The sequence below is a fragment of the Meriones unguiculatus genome, chromosome 10, assembly GCF_030254825.1.
Source record: "Meriones unguiculatus strain TT.TT164.6M chromosome 10, Bangor_MerUng_6.1, whole genome shotgun sequence".
Classification (NCBI taxonomy): domain Eukaryota; kingdom Metazoa; phylum Chordata; class Mammalia; order Rodentia; family Muridae; genus Meriones; species Meriones unguiculatus.
The window spans coordinates 4,039,530-4,052,466 of NC_083358.1; the positions used below are offsets into that span (position 1 = coordinate 4,039,530).

Here is a 12,937-nt window from a genome sequence, read left to right on the forward strand (position 1 = left end):
TTTAATAAACTCATTTCTTAAAAAGACACAGGTAGAGGGAGATAAACATGGCTGGGAAGAGACTCAGGAGGGAAGTCGTGCAGGAAACCACGTGCACCTGTGATGCCATGCACAGCAGGACAAGGCCAGCTTCCCGGAAGTCTCCGCTGTGCTCCAGGGTGCTGGACCCCTGTCTCCCCCAGAAAGAGGGTGGGTTTCTGTGGGAGAGACCCTTCACTCACCACGTCTTGACGTCCAGCCTCGCACCTTAGAATGATGTGAAACCGTGAAACTGGCGGCGCCGCATTCTGGTGGCGGCGTCCTTGAATCTCTGGAGCAGCAGTGTGGACAGTGTGCTCTGCCGGGCAGTGCACCAAACCCCTGTCTGTCCCACAGTCACGGGGAGAACAATCGCCGTGTATGATCTGTATGAGCCGCTGTATGAGCCCCTGCATCTTCCCATGTCTCGGGGCTGGAATTCCCGACTCAGGCTGCCGTGCCAGCTTTTAGAGTGGTGGTGAGCGTCCGAATTGGGCCCTTCCGCTTGCACACAGGTGTTTTTCCCACTGAGCTGCTTCTGCAGCCATGCCGCGTACGTGGTGAGTCTTCTGCTCGTTATGTTTTATGTTTTATTGAGTTGTTTGAGATTTTCTTTTTGATATACTAGAATTTGGAATGTGTTTGTGTATGTGTGTGTTCTCTACCTAAGTTTTCTATCAAATACAAATACCACAAATTTTTCTCTACTTTCTGTCTTACGTTTTCCATTCTTTTCATTATCTTCTGCCACCAACAGAAGTTCGTGTTAAGGTGATGTGGCTGTCAGCTTTTCTGTTTGTGACTGGCACTCGGTAGACCCTCATCTACCTAGCGTGTCTAAACTCTTCTCCCGTGTTATCACATGGACACCTTGTTTCACCTTTCAGATCTACATTCTACATGGGCTTGGATTTTTGCAAAAAGCACAGTTTGTTTATTTTAACACGTAGATATATGCTAGGTGCCTTATTTTGGGTTTCTATTGCCGGGAAGAGACACCGTGACCACAGTAACTCTTTTATTGGGGCTGGCTTGCAGGGGTTTGGTCCCCTGTCGTCATGGCGGGAAGCATGGCGTCGCACAGGCAGACAGTGCTTGAGAGGAGCTGAGAGTTCTACATCTGCAACTGCAGACAGCAGGAAGAGAGAGAGATTGAGAGAGAGAGAGAGAGAGAGCGAGTTGAGCATTTAAAATCTCAAAGCCCACCCTAATGACACACTTCCTCCAAAGGCCACACCTTCCAATAGTGCCATTTCCTGGGATTCTACTGGGGGGGAGGGGATTTTCATTCACCACCACTATAGGCCAGCACCAGCGATGAGAAGAGCCGCCCCTTCCCCATTTAAAAGCTCTTATTTAGGGCCTGGAGAGACGGCTCAGCAGGTAAAGCCCTGGCTGCTCTCCAGAGGAACTCTGGCTCCCAGCACCCCGGTGGCAGCTCACAACCATGTGCAACTCCAGTTCCAGGGCAAGCCAGTGCCCTCTCCTGGCCTCCCAGAACACTGCACACATATACCGCACAGACATACATGTAGGCAAACACCCACACACGAAATAAAAAGAAAGAAATGCTTCTGGCTTTTATTTGTGTGGCTGCATGCTTGAGTAGGAGTGTATGAGGGAGCCATGCCGTGAGTGCACGCGGCGGTCAGGGACGGCACCACTCAGTCCTCTCTCTGTGCTGTGGGGTTCCAGAGACTGCACTCAGACTGCCAGGCTCCGCAGCAGCACCCTTACCCCCCCCCCCCCAGCCATCTTGGTCGCAACCTTCCCTCAGTTTCTGCCTCCTTGCTTTTGTTTGTTTGTTTTGAGATAGTCTTACTCTGTAGCCCGAACTAGTCTTGAACTCAAGGTCATGTCCCTGCTTCCTTTAAGTCTCTCAAGTGATGAGATTACAGGCATGCACCACTCCACCTGCCTTTCTCGTGTCATGGTTTGTGTGCAAGACGTATTAACATGATATCTATAATGTGAGAGACGGGGCTTGAAAGCTGCCTTATCAGCTAAGGGCACTGGCTGCTCCTCCAGAAAACCCATGTTCTATTCCCACCTCCTACATGGTAGCTCACAACCATCTGTAACTCCAGCTCTGGGTACTCGGTACCCTCTTCTGGCCCCTGTGGGCACCAGACGTGCATATGATATACAGACACACATGCAGGCAGAACACCCATACACATAAAAAAAAAAAAACACCTTTAAATATATTTTGTTAAAAGACTATCCAAGGCTGGGTGTGGTGGTGCACACCTGTCATCCCAGTAGTCGGGGAGACACAGGCAGGCAGAGCTCTGTGAGTTCGGGGCCAGCCAGGTCTACAAACTGAGTCCAGGACAGCCAGGGCTACACTGAGAAACCTTGTCTAGAAGAAAAAAAAAAATAACAATTCAAGGTTCTGAATGTTTTTAGTTGTCTTCCTATTTATTTATTTATTTATTTATTTGTTCTTTGAGCGGAGGACTAACCCCTCACCTCCCTTGTACTAAGTGGCATGGCCACCGAGCCACCCAGCCCAGCGTAAAGCCTCACTTCCCAAAGCAGCTGGAGTAGTTGGCGTTGCTGTGGGGGCAGAGTTGATGAGAAGCTGGGCGTTCCCAGCCCTGCCTGGGCGGCTTATCAGCCCATCTGCCCTCCTGCCAAACACTCTGGGTTCCAAATACAGGCCTGGGCCCTCGGGCCTCCATCCTTGGAGGGTTTTAGTGTGTTTATACTTTCAGCGTTTCCCCCATTTTGAGGAAGAGTGTACTGTTTTCCACTTCTCAGTCTCTGACTGCTTTTCCTTTCAGCTTCTCGGCCTTGTAGCTGTGGTGCTGGCTTCAGCAGATGGCTTCTGGGAAAAGCAATGCCAAATGACGTCTCACACAGTGGAGCTCTGTCGTCCTCCTCAGAGCAGAGGGACACTTGGGGGACACCAAGTGGTGCTCTGCTGCATTTCTGTCACTGTGTTAAAACACCCTGACCAGAAGCAACTTAGGAGCAGAGGCCTCTCATCCCTGAAAGAAAGTACAGCAGGAACCCTGGGTCATGTGATTCTAGTCACGCCCGGGGTGGAGAGCAGAGGTGGACAAGTCCAGCCTCTGTTGCTTACTTGCTGCTTGTGAGCAGAAAGCCTTCTTCAGTCTCACACAAGTTTAGGCCTAGTGGAGAAACTGCCTTCCACATTTGTGGAGAAGGGCAGGTCTTCTAGGTTCCACAGTCAAGACCACCTGTGGTGCAGGGTTTGGTCTCTTTAAAAACTCGGCTATGCTATGTAAATGTGTCTCACGTATGGGATGTGGGGCTGCCTTAGTTTATCCACAGCTGGTAACAGCCTCACGCAGCTCACAGAGGGGTGCAGTCTTTGCCAGCTGGAGTTAGTGGAAGTCTGAGGACTCTGGAGAGTATAAATACCAGAGCCCAGCAAGCAGGAAGGGCGTCCAGGAGACTGGCAGAGGAGGGGGAAGGCTGCTTGCTCGTCCTGCTGCCTGTGCTGTTTGCTGCTGCTGGACTGCTGGATGTCAGGACGGCTGACCCTGGCCCCGATGACCCCAACCAGCCGGAACTAGGTCTAAAGAGGTCTGCGCCCCCTTTCTACCTAGGGTCGGGGCTAAAGGGGTAAAAGTGTGGGTTGGAGGGAGGGAGAGACTTAAGGAACACCAAATTAAGTAGAGTTTAAAAACTAGAGCCTACATGTCTGTAGACCAACACGCTCTAGGTAATTCCTCAACTGAGGCTCTCTTCCTAGGTGATTCTGTTAAGTGTCAAGCCAATAGTTAAAACCAGCAGCTGTCTGGGCTCTTGTTGGTCTCAGTAAGCCTGCAAGGAAATGAGAGTCCGAATTCTTGACAGTTCTGATGGAGCTGATGAAATGGCCTGTAGTTCTCACTGTAGCTTATGCTATTTGTGACATACAACCCACCACTTAAGAAGAAAAAAAGATCCATGATGACTTGACTCTCACAGGCAAGGGGCACTATTCCCTTGGCCCAGCCTGCCGCTTTGAAAGGCTGCTGAGAAGTGGGTCCATGAGGATCCTGAGCTGGCAGTTCCTCTTATCTCCCCAGTTTGTGTGATAGGGAGGGGGACCTGGAGAGAGCTGGTGACCCCATGGCACTTTCACAAACCCCGTCCATCGAGGAGAAAGCAGGAAAGTGTGCAGAGAGTCCATGGTTGGGTCACAAGTGGGAACTGGTAGGTTCTAAGACCCAGCGACTTACCAGGCTCTGTCTTGGGATGGAGTTGCTGGGTGGGTGGGTCTGGAGCACTCTAAGGAGCCGACCATTCCCCACGACCGTACAGACTGAGGGATAAAATATGTATGAGATGCCATTTACAATTAAGTGGAGGGGGCCCTGGTTTAGTCAATACCCCAGTGGCATTGATTGATTGGCTGGGAAGGTGTCCAGGACCTCATATGCAGCCGTTTCATGCTCAGCATAGAGCCCTGGCTTGGAAAGAACGTGGGTGTGAACTTAGGTGTGATGGTCGGCAGTACTCTTCACCAAGTAGCAAAGAGAAAAGTCCACAGTAAGTGGTTCCAGCAGCTGCTCAAACTGACCTCTGTTCTCCTCTGTACAAAGCCTCAGGGACGGTGAGCTGTAGAAAAAGATGCACAGGGACAAGGGGACCAAAGGAGCCCAGAGGAAAAATTGCACAGCCAAGTCTTGACTGCGACTTGGGGCGTGGTGAAAACTTTATATCAGGGGCTCAATGCAGACCCTGGGAATGGGCTTCCCGGAGCCCAGATACCCAAGGTCCAAGCATGGCTCCACTTGGGGCGGAGCAACCTGAGTTTCTTCTATCTCTGGCTGAGGTCTTGGTTGCTATAAAGAGGTCACTGGCATCTACCATAGCTGCCAGCACACCACGGGTCTAGTGTTGCTTCTGTTACAGTGACAGAATTCCACACACGTAACTTTAAAGGGGAGAGTTTATTTAGCTTACTGTTAAGGGCCAGGCTGGCCTGGAGCATTTTCCTGAGGCCTAGATATTTTAATAAGGAACACAGTTCTTTGTCTATGAGAAGCAGGATTAGCAAGGCTAGTAATGGCCTGGAGCCAGGACTTTGGGGCAGAGGGAGGGTCAGGGGAGCTACAGCTTCAGAGCCTGAGAGCCCAATTTCCCCCCACTTGCAGGTCTGTGGTTATCAGTCCCGAGGCTACTTAAGTACTCCATCGCATCTGAGCTATCCATGTCCTCTCAGTGCAACAGTGTTGCTTAGCTTCCTGCTGACATTGTCCTGTTGTACCTTAGTTCCCTGCTGGTTCTGTCCCAGCTCCTCCTACTAACTGCATATGATTCTGCACATAATAAACGTGTTTGATATAAGCCATCAGCGCACACGTGACCTAAGGTCTTTATTTTCTCATCCCCAGGTGCTCCCCCTCAGGGTGCTGTCACTGAAGACCAACCTGCTGGTCTAGGTCAGCTTATGATTCCTGGTTAGCACCCATCACTGTGGGGAAGCCAAGACAGGAGCTTAAAGAAGTTGGTCACACCCAACAGACGATGGAAACTTTTTCTAAAGCTCCTGCCCACTTAGTCTTGAGCAGGCTCCTCCTGTCACCACAGTCTGGAGCATTTTCCTCCTTATGATCTTAAAGATCAGAAAACAGACACGTAGGTGTGCCTGAGTGTTGGCCCAACTCTGGGGGGGGGGGGGCTGTTCTTGGGATTCAGCCTCAGCAGAGAACACATGCTTCCCCTTCTCACATCTGTGTGGACTCCTGTGATTTACCTCAAACTTCTTCCTCCTCCCCACAACACCCAGGAGCCTGACAATTATATTGAGAAAGAGCATATCAACAAGACTTTTGTGAATAATGTATTTGGTGTACGTTTTAAGGGGCAGGAGGCCTTTCCCAATGACAGGATGCATGGATTGCTACAGCAGGAGCGATGAAGGAAACTGAGGGGCTGACTGGTGGGGTCTCAGGGTAGCACAGCGTCTGCAGAGGGTTGGGAAGGAGGGTGTGAGCTGGTCTGGATTGGGGACATCTTGATGTAGCAGGAAGCAGTGATCGGATCAAGGTTCTGACTGGAGTGGCTCAAGCTGGGACCAGCTCCACGGGACCACAACACCTATGGGAGAAGTTGGATTTGGTTGTCAGGGCCATGGAAGCCACAAAGGGTGTTGCGTCGGAGGGAGATGATGGACGCCTTTTGGCCTCCATGAAACAGAAAGACGAGGGACAAGTGTAACTGTGGTGTTCACTTCAGCCTGGATGACTTACAAAGTAAACAGATTTATTCTTGTACCTGGAGTCAAAGCCAAGGAGCTGCACCTGGTGACGGCTTCTTGCTGGCAGAGGTGGCACAGGTGTGGTCCCACGATGGGAGGAAGGAACATCTCCACGAAAGGAGAAACAGCTGAAAAAATGATGGAACCCAGTGTTTCCCGGCTGTTTAAGAAAAGCATCAGGCTGAGATGCTGGCAAGGACACGGTTGGATATGTTCTTTGGTCAAGGAGCAGGGTGGAAGACAGTCCACACAGCAGGACGCATGAGGCAATCTGTGCCTTTAGTATGTGCTGTGTTGTTCTGTGCAGTGTCCTCTGTTCTCTGTTCATCCTGCACCCTGAGACCCAGGCCTAGAGTTTCCCTGGGAGCCGTGGTTGCCTTGTCTGTTGATTGCTTCTCTGATTTCTTTCAAAGCTTGAGCAGATGACCAAATTAGAAGGCAAGAGAACATGAGGACAGAACATGCCTGTGTGGAAGGAACATTATGACACTTTTAACAAACACAAAGCGGTTCTGATGTGACCCATTTACCACACACTTCACTCAGGGATGACTTTTATATCAGATGTTGTGGTGCAAACCAGTGTTTTCAGTATTTGCAAAGCTGGGGCAGCTTGGACCACAAGTTCCAGGTCAGCCTTTCTCAAAAAAGAAAAAGCCAAAAAAAAAAAACAAACAAAAAAAAAAACTCCACCAAAATATTTAAGAGAGAGAGGAGAGGAAAAGAAGAGAAGGAGGGGGAGAGAGAAAAAAGAGAAGAGAAAAAGAGGAGACAAAAGGGGAAGAAAGAAGGAAAGGAGAAGAGGGGAGACATAGGGGACACTTGTGGTTGATTCTCTTATAGTGTGTCAGGTGCAAGGATGAGTCTCAGGATGCAGTGTAAACACTGGCAGTGGGTCCCAGTGAGAACACTGACAATAAGTCCCAGGATGCAGTGAGAGCACTGGCGATGTGACACGTGAGCTCACAGTCTGTGAGCACCAATGAGACTCTAGTCACCACACACACAACTGCAGGCTGAGAAAGACCATGGTTTTATAATGCGCCGACCAAAAGGAGCCTGCAGAGGCTGGGCCTTGAGAGAAGGTCCAGAGAGTCAGCACATACTCTGGCCCAGGAGAGGAGTAGCCAATGGGGGGTGGGGGGGCAGAAACAGGGCTTCCTTACCCACTGGCTGTCTAAGTGTGGAGTTGAACGTGGTTGGTCTCTGCCCTTCAGGCTCCAGTCTCCTCAGAGGCCCCACTTGGATGGCATGGCCTAAGGTAGCACCACAACACAAGGTTAGCAGAAGTGCCTTGTTGTGGCCTGAAGCTCCAGAATACAGGCCTCTGCCAGGTGGGTGGCTAGCTCAGGGACTTGAGTCTGTCTCCCTGGAGCTGTCTCAGAAGGTACAGGTCCATGCAACCCAGGCCTACGCCACTGACCCCTATTTGCTGTGGATGCCACTTCTGGCCAAAGTCTAGACAACATCCTTTTCAAAGTTCTGCTTTGCCTCTTTAACTCACTTTTCTAAGCCGCTGGAGGTTCGCCCACAGCTGGGGAGGCAGGAGCAGGAGCTGGCTCTCTGTGTCACCTCGCAGAACAGGAGGGAATATAGGAGCCCGGCCTCTTTGATCAGCCATGCTGCCTTTCCCGGTGCATTGCGGTGGTGGGGTGGGGTGGGGAGGCTGGGCCAGCTCTGAGGAACATATGGAGATCTGTGGGCCGCCTCCGGGGTTCATCTCGCACAGGTGGCGCTCCGGATCCTCCCTTTGTGGTCACTGCCAAATGAGGCGGCTCTCTCCCTGTCCACGGTGTCCTCTCCTTTCCCGGTATCCTCCACCACCATCAAACAATGCTCATTTTAGCAGTGTCTAGGAGTTCTTCATTGTGGGCCTCAGAGATCTACCAAGCTGCTTCTTCACGGACCTTCTTAAAGACCCCCAGGCACGGGGCTGGGGAGATGCTGGGGGAGAGGGAGACAGTGTGTGCTGGTCTTGCCGAGGACCTGAGTTTGGTTAATAGATGCCAGTGACTCCAGCTCCAGGGGATTCAGCACCTCTGCTGTTTCCAGGCATGAGCAGCCGTGTGCGCATGCTCTCTTCTCTTTCTCTCTGTTTCTCTCGCATACACACGCACATGCAATTGAAAACACAATAAATCTTAAAGAAAAAGACAACATGGCAAAGAGTCTGAGCGTTTTCTCTGTGAATGTTTAAATACATTTGAACAAAACAAATGGTTGTCTGTCTGTCTGTCTGTCTGTCTGTCTGTCTGCTTGCTCAAGAGCTCTCCTTGAACTGTAGCAGCCACTGGAGCTCACTCTCCCTGGGGTCTTAGGTTACCCCAGGTAGATCCCTCCCCTCTACTGAGTCTGGGTGAACCCCTGATCCACCTGCCTCGGCTTCTGGGCCCAAGGGCCTGTGATGTCACATTGGACATCAGTAGAAAGGGTTAAACAGAATCAAGTCAGTTCCCACAGCCAGGAAACGCCCAACCACACCTGTCCTACTGCAGGGGGTCCAGGAGGGGTGAGATCATTTAGAGTCACCCCAGCATGCCAGTGGCTACCGTCTCCCCTTTAGGGGGTAGAGTGTGGGTTCTGAAAGCAGCTTCAGGTGGCAGCGTCTCTGGGCGATGACCCGCTAGTCCCCTTTACAGCTTTCAGCAAGGCCTCAGCGTCCTATGCTCACACCTACACTCTCCCTGGTGCGTGAGCCATCCCTGTCCTGGGAGCTCTGAAGGTCACACTCCCGGCCATAAGCTCTCTCCAGGGATGGAGCCCCCAGCCATTCTGTGCTCAGTGGGCTGAGGTTGCACACTCAAAGTCAGCGGAACGGAGGGCTGTAACCGGGGTGCCCTCGGCCCCCAGAGACAACCAGCTTCAGGGGTCCCTGCAGCGCCCCTCATTCCTGGCTGTCAACCCCACGCAGCCTTGCTTTGAGCCTGTGTTTACTGTGCATGATGTTGGGTACCCGGGTCCCAGCAGGGCCCTCCAGAGCAGTTCACTGCTTGAGCAGCTCTCCAGTCCCCTCTATGGCTTCCTCTCACCATCGGTTAAATTTGGGAAGAGCCTAGGGGGCTCCAGGAGGGGAAAGGCCTCACGCAGCCTTCCAGGCCCCTATGCGGCATGAGAGAAGGGCATGGACTCGCTCCCACGCCTCTGGGATGTGAGGTGGGCTTTCTGGAACCCAACTGGGAAAGCCAACTGGCTTGTGACTGTGCCAGAGAGCAGTGCTGGACAGAAGTACTCCATGTGAAACACGGGCTCTGTATGCTATGTGACCTATGTGTGTATGTGGTATGTTCTGTGGTATCTTTGTATGCGTGAGATATGTGTGTGCTATGTGTTTGTGTGTAGTGTGTGTGTGGCATGTAAGGCATGTGAGTGGTGCTGTAGGGGGAATGAGGGGGTGGCAGTGCATGTCTGGTGTGGTGGTATGTGTGTGACAGAGAGAGAGTGTGAGAGAGTATAAGCATGTGTGTGTGAGAGAGTGTAAGCATGTGAAAGACTGTGACTGTGTATGTGTGTGAGAGTGTAAGCATGTGTGAGAGAGTGAGTGTGTGTGTGTGAGAGAGAGTGTGTAAGCATGTGTCTGAGAGTGTGTATGTGTGAGAGAGTGTGAGTGTGTGTGTGGTGGCATCCAGGTCCTGGTTCTGCCCTTCATTGTCACTATTAAGACATGAATTATGCTATAAAGTGTACAGCTAGATGAATTCTATTCTTGGTGTGACCCTGTCTTAAAAACAGACCAGGACATGGAAACGTCCTTCTCCTCAGAACTCATCCTGCTGCGAGTCTCAGTGCACACCGGCCACACGACATGACAGCGCGCTCTCAGCTTCACACAGAGGACTCACAGGCCTGAGACGCTGGGTCTGGCTTCTGTTAGCAAGCGTGGAGCATCGTCCACAGGAGAAAGGCAAGAGTCTTGAAACGCCCTCTCTACCTGTCCTCATTTCAGCCTGGACAGCGGGAGTGAGGGGCTGGGAGAGGCTGGGAGAGGATGAGAGTGAGGGGCTGGGAGAGGCTGGGTGGGGAAGGCGCGTGCTGTGCAAGCCTGAGGACAGAGTTCAGTCCCCAGCACACGTCTGAAGAAGCTGGGTACAGCTGTGCTCTCTGGCATGGGCAGGGCCAGGCAGATCTGGGGTCATGCTTCCCAAGACTGCCAGTCCAGCTGAAAGCAGCGAGCTCCAGGCTTACTCATCTCAAGGCAAAAAGCTGGAGAGTGACAGGGAAGACACCTTCCGTCCTCCGTGTGGACACATTGCCTGCCTGGCATGCACCCCCCACAAATGCACACTGCACACATACACACATACACACTCACACAAAGAACAGGATGGAGACACATTAGGAACAGCTCTGTGAATGAACACATTCCTTGCTCCGATGTAGCTTTTTGAGTCAGGGTTTCTCTGTGTAGCCTGGCTGTCCTGGGCTCACTCTGTAGACCAGGCTTGCCTCAACTCAGAACTCACAGAGATCTGCCTGCCTCTGCCTCCCCGAGTGCTGGGACTACAGGCATGCGCCATCCTGCCTGGCTACCACCATGCTTTGAAGAGCTGGTTCTGAGGCAGATGAGTCCAGCACAGCCTGGCAACTATGAAGCAAAATTGGAGCCTTTTTCGTAAATATTTTAAGACTTTTATTAAGTGTTTACTTTGGCTTATTCTTTGTTGGGAAGTCACTGTAACTATGAAATCTCTGGGAGGCCTTTATAAGACTTGGAAAGCTAGCAGTCCTTGTTCCCGCCCCTACGCTGGGGATAAAATGGGTGTAAGAGAGGGAGGCAAGCTCAAGGTTACTCACCATTTCTTGAACAACAAATTCTCAGCAGGCTTTGATTAGCTGTGTTGTGCCTGATTCGTGAGACCCCAAAAGACTGCCAGGAGTCCAGCCTGTTGCAAAACACATGAGGATCTTTTTATTACAAGCTCAAGATGAGGCTCACACTTTCACCGACGCAGCGGTTGAGAGTAGAGCCCGAGCTCAGGTTAGGTGGGTGATTTAAAGTTCCCAGTCCCTCCAGCACCCCCAAAGCAGGGGAATTGCTGCCTGGCAAGTGTCTATTGGTTGAAACACAAAAGAGGATGTTGCATTTTAAACTGATTGGCTGTGGGAGGCCCAAAACCATTAACGGTCTGGCTTCCCTTGTTTGGCTGTCCTAGGGGCAAGGGGTCATCTGGTCCAGGTTCCTAGCAACTGTGTCTCTAGTGGGCAGGAAAAGAATGCAGTAAGGCTGGTTCCTACCCGAAGGTGGCTGGACATGTCTCCACCTGTCTGGCCTTTGTTCAGGCTTGTGCTTTAATCCAAAAACCCTCAAAACCAATTTTTAATTCTTTGGTCTCTCAGCTGCTCAGTGGCTGCCTGTTGATTCTGGTGACTGGGACCAAAAGGACTGGTGCACAGTGGCCACCCTCCCTGGGCTCACTTCATGGTGAAGACCTGCCCTGAGAAATGTGTCCTTAGGCTGTTTTTATGACGTAGTAATGAAGCACACTTACCCTAACCTAGGCAGTGCGGCCTGCTGTGCCCTCTGGCTCCATCTCGCAGCCTGGTGCAGACCCCTGGCCACACGGTCCAGCCTTTTAGGCTCCTTGATTCCAGGCTGCAGCTATCAGCCCTGCCGTCCTACAAGGCAGCCTGTGGGTCCTTAGCCACAACCCTGGACAGCCCGAAGCTGCAGAGAATTCTGCAACCCCTCTACTGCTGTGGTATTTGCATATCTAAACAGACAAAGACAAAGACCGTAGAGGTGACAATGGTAGCATCCTTTCGGCTCTACCGTCGTCAGCAGAAATATCTCTGTGCGGCACGTGGTGGCGCTTCACACTGCCAGCCTGTCCAGTGCTGTGACTCACTCTGAGCTGCTTCTAAGTAGCCCTGATTCTGTAGTTCATGTGCCCAGCCTCCAACAAGACCTGGGATGGCAGGGTGTGGGAGGGGCCTAGAGAAGCTGCTGGCTAACGTTTGTCAGCGGGGTCCAAAATGGCTGCCTTTTTAAAAGAAGGAATTCTGCCAATATTTGCTGGATTAACGGGTGATGGAGAGAACAGTAGAGTTCTGACGCTACTGGCTCAGACAGCAGAGGCAGAATCTGTGACTTGCCTCTTGCCCTCTCCCTTCTATATTCTTCCTCTCTCCCCTCCCCTTCATTTAAATACCCCCTTTGTTCTGTGATGCTAGAGATAAAATCCAGGATGTCCTGCAGGCTGGCACAGTCTGAGCATCACCACAGCCCACCCTCGCTGCCTTTCCGTCCGTGGCACGCAGAGATGGGACCACACTCCCCATGAGAGCAGCAGCTAGGACTGAGCCTGTACTTGGAGGAGACCCTGCACAACACTGACACTTAGTAGGTGCTCAGGAGTAGATGATAAAACAGGAAGAAGAAGATCCCGTGTTCATCCCGTCTCCTGACCCTTTGGGGTCAGGTCCCTTTGGGGGCCTGGCTCTATGATGCTAAGCCTATGGGTGCTGTGTTCAGTGTTCTCTTGCGGTAAAGAGATGCCATATCCATGGTAAAGCTCATAAAGAAAGCATTTTGTTGGGGCCGGCTTACACTTCAGAGGTTTAGTCCATTATTGTCTTGGTGGGAAGCATGGCAGTCTGCAGGCAGACGTGGTGCTGGAGTTGTGAGAATTCTGCATCTGGATCCACAGGCAGCAGGAAGAGAGAGAGACACTGGTACCTGGCTTGGGTTTTTGAACCCTCAGA

At 51.7% G+C, this 12,937-nt stretch overlaps 1 long non-coding RNA gene across 2 annotated transcripts in view; it reads right to left on the reverse strand.

The window, feature by feature from the left end:
- Positions 1 to 4,925: 4,925 nt before the first annotated feature.
- LOC132656786 (uncharacterized) overlaps positions 4,926 to 12,937 on the reverse strand; it is a 29,385-nt gene continuing 21,373 nt past the window's right edge. The window contains exons 1-6 of one of the 2 annotated variants that reach the window (XR_009594494.1): positions 11,725 to 11,925; positions 11,030 to 11,118; positions 7,743 to 8,378; positions 7,405 to 7,494; positions 6,256 to 6,703; positions 4,926 to 6,078 (exon numbers count right to left, since the gene is read on the reverse strand). This is a non-coding gene — a long non-coding RNA (uncharacterized LOC132656786). Of the gene's footprint in view, positions 6,079 to 6,255; positions 6,704 to 7,404; positions 7,495 to 7,742; positions 8,379 to 11,029; positions 11,119 to 11,724; positions 11,926 to 12,937 lie in introns of those variants that run through there. The other variant, XR_009594493.1, reaches the window with a different exon arrangement.